We start from the raw sequence: 11,812 nt of genomic DNA, 5'->3' as shown, positions 1-11,812 counted from the left end.
ATTTGATGAAAGCATCCAGTGAGTTACTCTATGAACAGGGTACAGTCAGTGGCTGTTCCTGTCTAAGGAAAGGATATGGGCTTGTGTTGCTCTTGCGTGTAAATATTTTGTGTAGCGCCTACTGCAGTGCTAACAGCCGTGTGATAAATGCTTGCCAAATACAGTAGAAATAAATACTCGGACTCGATGCCCTGAAGGTTGGCATTCTTTGCAGCCATTTGTCCCCACACAAAGTAAAAGAGACTCTGGTGGACAATGCATTCCTCACTCCTGCGTGGTCCCTGGCCCACCCAGATGGATCTCTTTAGCTTTGTTCTCTTACAGCACTTAACCCTTTCCAGCCTTCCCATCAGAGCCTTCGATACAAAGAGGGATGCAGCCCATGCATGAGCAGAACCACATCTAGGCAGCACCATATTGAGAGCAACTACAGTAAAGGAAGGTGTGGTCCGTAATGGCAAGAAATGGTGCCGATGCCCTAGCCAGTTTGGCTCAGTGGATAGAGCGTTGACCTGTGGACCGAAGGGTCCCGGGTTTGATTTCGGTCAAGGGCACATGCCCTGGTTGTGGGCTCCATTCCCAGTAGGGGGTGTGCAGGAGGCAGCCGATCAGTGATTCTCTCTCATCATTGATGTTTCTCTCTCTCCTTCTCCCTTCCTCTCTGAAATCAATAAAAATATATTAAAAGAAAAAGAAACAGTGCCGAACACAGGGTGTGTTCCATGAGTGAGATTAGAATATAGCAGTTTCTGCTGGTTGTTGTCGGTTACGAAGCCTCAGTCTTCTAATCTGTAAAATGGAGCTCTTATGATGCTGATTGTGAGGCTCTGTTATGGAAAATGTTGAGCCCAGGTCTAGCACATTGTAAACTCGCGGTACTGGGCGACATTGACCACGGTGACAATGCCCATGCCCATGATGGTGACAGTAATGGTGGTGACGGTGACAGGGGTGATGATGACATTGGGGAGAGCACGTAGTGGCTAATAGCTTGCTAGGCAAACTCTTCCAAGGACTCATGCCAAGATCTGTTCCTAGTTTATGTTTCTGGGACTCAAACTTCCTTCAAATATGCTTTTAGTTTTTAGAAAACGCCAACCCACTCTCTGAATTAGATTACCCTGGAGACTTGGTATTTTTAGTATGGAAGATTTGCTGAATTATATACCATCGCTAGAAAAAGGATGCTATTACTGAGATATTTATTCCAGTGTTCTCTCCTTCACACCAAGGGTCACTCTGAGGATGGTCTATTGTTCTATTTCAGCCATCTTGGCACACTCCTACCGCCAATAGCCAGTGAATAGACTGCACCTGCATGCTAACTTTTGTTTTCTCCTCACCAACTTTTCTCAGACCTAGCAAATTTGGCCAACGATAGCCTTTCATTGTCTGCTGCTGGTGCAGACTCATCTCTCCTTGCGTTTTCATGCACACCTTTTGTACAAAGACCTGTAGTTCAGCGAGCAGCCTCACTCCATGGCTCTCTGATGACTGTCAGGGCATGGCTGTGACTGTCACAAAAGGAGAGATTCTCTCCATTAAGCAAATAGACTGGCGGCTCCAAACCTGGTTGGAGTTCAGCGTTCGATCTTTAACACACAGAAGCAAAGTGGAAACGGGCTGAACTTGGCATTCAGTGCTCTGCTCATTTTGGATTTATCAGGAAAGGGGAAGGCCTCTTTTCTGGAGGTGAAAATCCCCCTCCACGTTAAGTTTGTGTTTTGTTGACTGGGAGAGTCCAACACCAGAGGGCGATGTGAATACAACATTTTAACTAGTGTTGATTTACAGTGTATTTTTGCTGTGTAAACAAAATGAGCCTATTTTGTGTTCATAACCATTCATTTTTCTTCTTAATATTTTTCCCCCCCTTAGGAATTGAAAATTTTTTTTCACTCTGACCCTACTTTTTTGCATTTTTCAAAGAATCAAAAGGTTAAGAAATTATTTATTTAGCTGGTATTTATTGAGTACCTACTATATGCAAGATACCACATTAAATATTTGGAGCGAGTAAGTACCAGAATGTATAAAGGCTCATTAAAGAGATATTTATTAAGCAAGCACTCTCTCATACGATGCTCTATTGGTACTATTATAATAAGCTAGGAAGTTGCTCTCCTCAAGGAACTTACAGTCCATTGAAAAATATAATCCTATGCTTCTCTTCTTGTCATTGAAGCCTCTTTGGCTTATTCCAAACCCTTCCTCCCCCTCCTTTCTCCCTTCTCCCAAGTAGAATTGGCCATGTCCTGTTTTAAGGTTCTAACCTTCTTTGTAAAGACGTACCGCATCTATGAAGAGCGTTGCAATTGGGTAGACTTTCAGTATCCGATGGTGGGAAGAGTTAGAACAAAAATCCTGGCAATGGGAGTGCATTTCAATATGTCCAAGCTAAGTGGACATGATTATACTTGGGTTGCTTGGAGTGGAATCGTGGGAAATATGCTAGAAAAGAAGATTGAGATCAGATTGTGAACAGACTTGAGTTTTAGGTGACATTTTTGTCCTGGAAAATTGAAAAATACAGGGTAAAGTGTTTGGATGGCGTATGACATGGATTAGAAAGAAGCAGAAAAATGGAGGGAGGGAGGCCAGTTAAGCTGCCACTTGGGAGATTCAGGCATTTGAAACTGAACTTTGAGCATAAAGAGATGACTCAATAGAACCGATAGAGGTCTTAGAAACTTATAATCCATTCCGGGGGGCGGGGGGGAGGAGGGCACTTATATGCAAAAATGTGGTGGTTTATTTTGATTACTATAAATTAATCTTTCTCATAACTGTAAGAAGTCAAAGCTCAGAAGGCAATGCCTTGTTATTCTTCAATTCTTTCTTTCATTTATTCAATCAACCACTATCAAACTCTACTCTGTGTCAGGCTCTGAGTATGTTCCAAGCATTTGCGATGAATAGGATGGGATTTCTGCCTTCAAGGGGCTCACAGTTTAATGGGAGAAATAAAATTATGTACAAACTGATTTGAGAACACACAATGATGATATGATAAAGGTGCCTACAGGGAAGAGGCCATCTTTCTGAGTTTCCAGGTGAACAAGAGATTTGCGGGGGTGGGGGGGTGGTACAGGGGGGTTGAGATGGTATTTTAGCTGGAGGGGTCCACATGTGAAGTGACATAGGATTGTGAACAGGTATAAAAAAATAAGTATAATATCAATTGCATGAACCCCAAAGAGCTTTGAACTCTCTAATAATAGCGCTTCTGTTTGGACCATGTTCGGTTTTTATATCCAGAGCCACTCCGTTAGGTTGGGCGGCCTTCTCATATGGGGACGGGTTTGTGAATGAAGAGAGAAGACACAGGTTAGGGACTAAGAATCAGTTTCGTAGACGATTAAAAAAAGCATCCACTGAAAATTAACACTTTAAATTCTGCTCCATGCAACAGTTAAGTTCAGAAGCGGGGGGGGGGGGGGGGGGGAACCCTAAAGAATGTCAATCTGTATGAAATCCCATATTGATAAATGTGACATGGTGAATTCAAAGCCACTCCAATAGATGTCAGCTTTAATACAGAACCCCTCTCCCTGCAAGTGGACTCCAGGGGTGAGCGGGGCAGCGCAAATACAAACGTGAGCCCTTTAAGGACTTGGTAATTTTTAACAACAGTTACTCTGTTGGTTATTTAGCAAGGTGTGCACATTATTTTTCTACAAGCACGGGCGGGATGTCTATTTCTTTTCTTTTTTTTTTTTTCCTCTTCTTCTTATATATTTTTTAATGGTAAGCACGTTCCTTTGCAGGGTTTAGAAATCTCTCTAGTCCAAAATGGAACAAAAAAGACCTCCCCGCGTGCCTTTTCTTGGTCAGGGCTGATGAAGCTGTATAGAAATGTAAATGTAATGTAAAGACCTGTATGTGGGAAGCTTGTGTCTCTCTCTCTCTCTCTCTCTCTCTTCCCTTGTCCAAGCTCCCTTGGAAAAAAAACAAAAAACAACCCTCCAGTTTTGCTGCCTGTGTACATCTCTTGTGTAAGGGCATTTAATTAGCTACAAGTTACAACAAAGGCTCTTGAAAGGACAATATATCGGCGGTGCCCAGGCCTTTATTTTCGTTCGGTGAGCAGCTCCGTGCTTAACTCCCTTATCAAGGGCCGCCTGGGCTGCACCCGACTAAATTGGGAACATCTCCACGCGGCTGGACAAATAGATTTTTTGGTAAACTGATTTAGCCTTTTCATTGTTTGCATTTCATTATGGAGCAGCCTCCAGGTCACAAAAATCGGTATTCATTCAAAACAGAGAATTTAAAGATAGGACTGGAGCCAGATTAGAAAATACTGCACAGGTCAGGCCTATTAAACGCAGAGTAACAGCGAGTCAGTGACTCACAGGCTTGCCCTTAGCAGGGGAGGGGCTCACATTCCCCAGGTCAGGAGTCAGACTCCAGACTCGGGACGTGGCCTTGGCCGCATCTCCAAGGCCATCTCCAGGGAAAAATGGGGAAGTCTGAAGCATCTGGCTGGACAGACACCAGGAAAGGGACAGGCTTGTCATGTGCATCTTAAACCTCATTCTCCCAGGGGCGTGAGGTGAGGATTTTAAATCTTTCAATCTCCCCGTGCTTTGGTCTGAAATAGCTGCTCATCAGATTTTGGGGTTCCCTGACCCATGTCGAAGAGGCATATTAGGGAAACTCACTTTGGTAAGAGGTTGAACACTGAGCCTGCTTTTTCTTCCCTCCTCCTCCTCCTCCTCCTCCTCCTCCTCCGCCTCCTCCTCCTCCTCCCCCTCCTCCCCCTCCTCCTCCTCCTCCCCCTCTTCCCCCTCCTCCCCCTCCCCCTCCTCCTCCTCCTCCTCCTCCTCCTCCTCCTCCTCCTCCTCCTCCTCCTCCTCCTCCTCCTCCTCTCCCCCCCTCTTCCCCCCCCTTCTGTTTGGACAGTGTCTCAAACCTGAGCGTGCATTAGAATGACCTGGATGATTTGCTAACACAGGTGTCCGGAGCACCCTCAGGGTTTCTCCAGGTGGGACGGAGAATGTACACTGAGCAATTTCCAGGTAACACCATGCTTCTCTTTGGGGAACCCTGGTAGAGACTCTCCTGTGTCCTTAGAGAAGCACACATTAGCATTTCAAAGAACGGGCCAGTGAAATCCACTGGGCCAGAGCCCTGGCCGCTGTGTCACTGAAGCTCAGGGAGAAAGTCCGAAAGATCACCCAGGACACAGGTACAGGGATCCTCTTTGCTAAGTGTAATTGAACCAAATAAAGCTCCGGTTGTATGACATCTTATTCCTGCCTTTGCGGGAATCCCTGTCTGTTTCCCACAGCTAGGCGGCTTTTTAGTTCCGATTAATGAGTCTTTAGAGATCATCTTTTGTGCACTTGTCCTAAGAGCTGGGATTAGTTAGAGAGACGAGCGGGATGCAGTTTTATTCTCAAGAAGCTTATAGTCATGGGGGAGCCAAACAAATGGCAGGGAAACGTCAATAGCATTTGGTTGATGGTGAGGATGGAGGAACGCTGGCTTCGTCCTATAGGGCGCCTCTTCTGACCCCTGGTGTGGACTAAATATTAAGGATAAGTAGGATTTTGCTAAGTGGGAGAAACAGGGAAAGGCAGAAAACAGTGAAGTGTGTGTGTGTGTGTGTGTGTGTGTGTGTGTGTGTGTTCAGGAATCTGTCAAGAGTTAGAAAGTTCTAGAATGTTTAATGTATTAGCCCAGTGGTCGGCAAACTGTGGCTCACGAGCCACATGCGGCTCTTTGGCCCCTTGAGTGTGGCTCTTCCACAAAATACCACGTGTGGGCACGCACGTACAGTGCAATTGAAACTTCGTGGCCCATGCGCAGAAGTCGGTTTTCGGCTCTCAAAAGAAATTTCAATCGTTGTACTGTTGATATTTGGCTCTGTTGACTAATGAGTTTGCCAACCACTGTATTAGCCAGTCATTTTTTTTTTACCTCTCAGGTCTGGTATCTGGTATCTCCATTAGTACTTTGCCCTCCCCCTCCTCAATCCTTCTACTCCCCCCACCACCCCTGATACTATTTGATTATTATTATCTATTAGAAAAATTAACCTCATTCATTATAACACCATTCAAACAATGCCTAGGAATATAAGGAAGAAAAGAGAAAGCAACTCAATTCTGTTGTTTATGGTACCGCATTAATATTTTGTCAAAATATTCCACATCTGTTCTTATTCCGAAGCACAGGGTTAGATCACACTTTTAGTTTTTAAAAATACGTTTCTATTGATTTTTTTCTTTTTAGAGAGTGAGGAAGAGAGAAGGAGAGAAAGACACATTGATGAGAGAGAGAAACATTGATCAGCTGCCTCCTACACACCCCCTACCAGGGACTGAGCCCACAAAATCAGGGCATGTGCATGTGCCCTGATCAGGAATCAAACTGGCAACCTCTCAGTACATGGGATGATGCTCAACCAACCGAGCCACACCGGCCAGGGCTAGAGCTCATGTTCAATGACACCTAGCACCTCTGTGGTCAACACCTCGTGGGTCACCACTCACCTGGGTGCTTGGCAGCACTGCACATCCTTTAGGTAAATGTCACACACTGATGGATCCGTGACAATGTGGCTTCTCAGCCGTACATCACAGGGCAAAGCTGAGGCCCCCAGATGCTTTTCCGTTTCCCACCCCCAAAGCTTAATTTTACCCTTTTCCTCAACTTTGACTGCAGTTGGAAATTTCTGGTGAGATTCATTTGCAAATATGATTTTATGTACTTGAAACTAGTAAACATTGTTTTAGAGGCTCTCCCAGGCAGAGGGGTGGGGAGAGGGCAGAGTTTTGCCATCACTGCAACCAAAGGAAGACTGAAAAGTGTAGTCACCGTTTTCTTCTTATCCACTGGATGGAAGGGATCCGACTATGACAACACCTCTCAAGTCAGAAGACAGTTTTAGTAAGAGTTGTTAATTTTGAAAAAGTGATGTAATAGCTTCATGGAGATACTGACAGGGTTTCTTCAGAAAAATATTGAAACTCATTTGCAAAATAAGCAGGCAGCGCGGATGTAACAATTTTTTTTTTTTTGGCGGCGGGGGGGGGGTGTCCAAATCATCAATTTCTTGGCCCATATTTATCAAGAGCCTGAAATGTCCAGATTACAGTACTGGGCACAATCTGATGATTAAAGGCCATCAAGGTGCTTACTAAAGGGAGAGTGAAGAGACAGAGTCCAAGGTTCCTTGTACAAAGCAGGTAGACCAGTTAGTGCAAAGCATTATGGGACACAGGAGAGAGCCCTTGATCTCCCCTGGGGTCCCCTGGAGGAGGCTCATGGAGGAGACATTTCAGTCACCTAGAAATACTGGAAAAGGTTGCCCAGGTGACATGGCTCAGTGGTTGAGCTTTGAACCAGGAGGTCATGGTTGGATTCCCGGTCAGGGCACATGCCCGGGTTGCAGGCTTGATCCCCAGTGGGGGGCGTGCAGGAAGCAACCAGGCAATGTTTCTCTCTCATCATTGATGTTTCTGTCTCCCTCTCCCTCTCCTTTCCTCTCTGAAATCAATAGAAATGTATTTTTTAAAAGAAATGAATACTGGAAGGGGGTTCTATGGTTTGTGTTGCTAAACATTATAGCCAGAATTCAAGATAAGGAACCCTTTCTTTGCAACACTACATGGTATGTATATAAAATGTAACTCCTCCCACCCCGCCATAAAAGCCCATGAATTAAGTCTGGTAAAAATAAACAAAATGTTTACCTTTACACTCTCAACCCATTGACAGGGATTGAATAATTGAATAGGACTAACTGCTCAATCGATGGAAACGAGGCCATTGGTGGGGCCAAACTGGGAAAGTCTAACCACAGAAGGAGCCCATTAAAGCTCATATTGTCTCATTTAATCATCTCCGCTAATAGAGAAAACAAATTGTGGCCGTGTTTCCTTCCAAGATCTTCTTTGTCATAACACACCCAGGCCCGAGAGCACCTGGCACTGAGCAGTGCAGTCCCCTCCCACAGCCTTCTGGAAAGATTAGAAGGATGGAATTGAATAATTCTGAAGGGAACACGGGGGTTATAAAGCTGTTACATTAGCTGAGTCGATCATAGTTCTTTTTCTTTTTTTATTAATGAAGAAGTCTTGGAAAAATTCCAGGCCAACAGAGTGATTTTAAAATTTAATTTAAATTTTTAAAAATGATCCTTGCCTCTGTCCCGATGAAGAATGGTTTGGGGCCTCCTCAGGGCTCTTTGTCCCTTGGCTTTGATACCTGAGGATTGGACGATGGTGGCTTTGCTGTGAAACTGAGGGAAAAGAAACTAATCTATGGGCACTACACCAAGCCTTTCCTACGGAGAAATCAGTCACAGAGAAGGGACACTTAAGACCTCCTGTTTCTGTTGTGTATTTCAAGTTCTCACGTGTATGTGTTTTTCCCAGGAAACTTACACAGGGTCTGACTGGAGCAGACATCTTAAAGGTGAACATTTCTTTAGATTAAAGGAAGAAATGGGCGTGTTAATGAGCAGATGCGGTTTTATTCCACTTTCCTAAAACAGACCAATTTCGGGTGTGCAAAAATGCATACCAGGGAGTGCTTTTCTGTGCTCCTTGGGTGTCTTTGAAAGAGGATACAAGAAGATTTATGGGGAACAGCTTGAGATTGGGAGTGCAAATGATGTAAATTTAAAAAACAAGACATTTAGGTCCTGACTTTGCACATAACAGCCTAATGTCTTTGGCCCATCCAATAAACTCTTTGGACATCAGTTTTGTCATCTATACATTGGGGATAATATTAATATAGTTTCCACTTGCCCCACAGTGTTGTTGAGAGGAACAAAAGATACACGTGTGAAACTACTTTGTAAAAATTGAAATGTTGCAAAAATATTAGACATTCTAATTATTAATTATAATTTTAAAATTTTCTAAATAGCTGATTTTAAAAATCTAAAGTTTGCAAAATGTTACTCTTTTGTTAAATTTTACCCTTTGTTTAGAGTCCTCATTTATTTTTTTTTAAATGCATTTTTATTGATTTCAGACAGGAAAGGAGAGGAAGAGAGAGATTGAAACATCCATGAGAGAGGATCATTGATCGGCTGCCTCCTGTACACCCCCATTGGTGACCGAGCCCAAAACCCGGACATGTGCCCTGATGGGGAATCAAACTGTGACCTCCTGGTTCGTAATTCCATGCTCAACCACTGAGCCATACCAGCCAGGCTAGAGGTCTCCTTTATTGAAAGATGAATTAACCTGCTTCCTTTCTCACTAATGAAAATATTCTTTCATTGACTCAGTTTTCTCATTCAAGGTGATCACAGAGCTCTAGAGACACACAGGGTCTTGGGTGATGTTATTTGCTTTTCTGCAGCACCAGGTTGGATTGGAGGAAGCGGGGGATACAAATAGCTGAGCACTTAGTGACAGACTCCAGGTGAGATAAGAAGCCTCCGGGAGTCAGTGCCTGGGAGTGTCCCCAGGCTCCTCTTCCTTCCCTGTCACCATCACCGTCACCGTCACCGTTTCTGTTATTTTAATCTCCCAGGGCAGCAGGAAAGGAATTCTCTGTCTCACTCTTTTTTTTTTTTTTTTTTGCTCCCAAAGTGTGATTTTTTCTCCAGAAAATTTCCGGGTCTCTCCCTGATGTGATGTGTTCTCATCAGAGTCTGGCTCTTGGAATGAAACCACTGACTTGAACATGCAGGACTTGGTTAAAGCATTACAGGCAGTGAGCAGGGGTAGAGAGTGGCCTCAATGCAAGACCTTGGTCTTTTTCTGCTGATTGATTAATTCCCTTCTTCTTCTCCTGTAAGAGGAGAAATCCACCTTTTTTTCTAAAAGTATTCAGTATTCAGTGGAATAAATAAATAAGAGAATCAGTGGAAGTTAAGTGCTAGAGTACCTAGCAGGCCTGGTCCTCTCTTCTCTTTTTTAAAGTCATCTTATCTTTGCCCAGCTGGACAGCATGGCTCAGTGGTTGAACATGGACCTATGTATCAGGAGGTCACGGTTTGATTCCCGGTCAGGGCACATGCCCGGGTTGCAGGCTAGATGTTTCTATCTCTCTCTCCCTCTCTCTTCCTCTCTAAAATCAATAAAAAATATATTTAAAAAATAAAAAGATTTATTAATAATTTGGTTAATATTTAAAGAAAGCTCATTAGGTGTGGGATGACCTTGGCATTTTTTATCCAGACTCAGATACTTTGAGAGTATAAGGAGGAAATACTGTACATTCTTAGGGTTAGGACAACTGGCATAAGTCAGAATGCCCGTGGCCCACAGGGTCACGTGGTTCTCCCAACTAGGACCAGATACTGTGCTAAATTGGCTTAACTCAGTGAATCCCCATAACAGTTTTACAAGATTGTTATGGTTGTTATTCCCATTAAATAGAGGAGGAAACTGAGGCATAGATGCGGGAAGTGACTCTCATCCAAAGCCTCCTCTGAGCCCAAGGCATGTCACCACCCTCTTACTGTCGGGCCTTCTGGTCTCCTCACTTCTGCTGGGCACGACTAACACACCCACCTCTAAGTAATTCCCAGTTCGGGGAAGCAGGTGTTTATCAAATGTATGCATTTACAAAAGTAGAACCTTAGAAGTGTGTCAGAAAGTTCTAACATTAAAAACAAACAAACACAAAAACACACGTTGCCCAGCTGGTGTGGATCAGTGGTTGAGCTTTGACCTATGAACCAGGAGACCTATGAACCAGGAGGTCACAGTTCAATTCCAAGTTAGGGTACATGCCTGGGTTGCAGGCCCAATCTCCAGTGGGGGTGTGCAAGAGGCAGCCAATCAATGATTCTCATCATTGATGTTTCTGTCTCTCTTTCCTTCTCCCTTTCTCTCTGAATATATATATATATATATATATATATATATATATATATATATATATATATATGACATGTAATAACCTCTTTAAGCCTGTTTATGTGGACACCAGATGCTAAATATTTCACTTTTTTTTTTTTTTTTTACTGGTCCTTTGAAAATTTGGGCAAAAGGGTTAAAGGAAGAGAGAACTTTTCAAATAGTGTTGAAAATTTATATACATCAGGAGTAAAAATACTTAGTGCTTTTTTGATGTTTCATGTGATATACACACACACACACACATATGTGTTGTTATATGTTAAATGGGTGGTTAATGTGGATAATTTGATCATTTTTCTGGTATCAGAGCAAGTGTTGCTTATTCTGAAATCTGTCATTGGTGTTCCCTGCCCCCTCCTTCTCTGTCTCCCCTCCCCTCCCCCCTTCCTCTCAGAGTTCAGCCGCCCTTTATTTTTGGGCAAGACGATCACACACATGATTGAGTCAACAATTTATGGCTTTTAAAAATAGGGATTTTGTCCTCTCGTGGGTTTATTGTTTATCATAATCATCTTTCAAGTGAAAAGGCTAATTTACTCTTTCTATAGGAATATTTTAAGCTTGATTATCATAATATTACAGCTGCCTGAAAAGGTCTAAAACGGGACATTGACCTTGAATGTTTTCTGCAATTTAGCTCGTGGTGCTTAACATTCAAGAAAGAGTATGACTGCAACTCGTGTATTAATGTGTAATCGCAAAATGTTAACGATTGCTCTGTAAACACATGCCATGCAGATGGTAGAAAGCTTGTGGGGTACTCGCACCTGCATTTGGGGTTTTGCCACGGTGAGTCTGTTGGAAAGACAATAGCACTGAAGTCAGGTTTGCCCCTTGGAGCTACTGCAGTTTATAATTTCATTTTTACTGGCATTTCACCGTGTCATGTTATTAGCTTGACGAAAAGAAAGTGAAATTATCCTGAGTTAATTAAACAGAAACCTCTCTTAGTTTCTCTGTCTGCCTTTGATTTT

General features: G+C 43.3%; 1 protein-coding gene across 12 annotated transcripts in view; it reads left to right on the top strand.

The window, feature by feature from the left end:
- Positions 1–11,812, top strand: part of ESRRG (estrogen related receptor gamma) — a 429,120-nt gene that overhangs the window by 245,445 nt on the left and 171,863 nt on the right. The window contains exon 1 of one of the 12 annotated variants that reach the window (XM_079763438.1): positions 4,534–4,555. The exons of the other annotated variants lie outside the window; for them this stretch is intronic. The gene's annotated coding sequence lies outside the window, so the exon portion shown is untranslated. Of the gene's footprint in view, positions 1–4,533; positions 4,556–11,812 lie in introns of those variants that run through there. 12 annotated transcript variants of the gene reach the window in all.

This window comes from Cnephaeus nilssonii (assembly GCF_951640355.1).
Source record: "Cnephaeus nilssonii genome assembly, chromosome: 23".
NCBI classification, from domain to species: Eukaryota; Metazoa; Chordata; class Mammalia; order Chiroptera; family Vespertilionidae; genus Cnephaeus; species Cnephaeus nilssonii.
The sequence above is the reverse complement of the archived record's forward strand: the minus strand, read 5'-3'. Positions and strand labels throughout refer to the sequence as shown.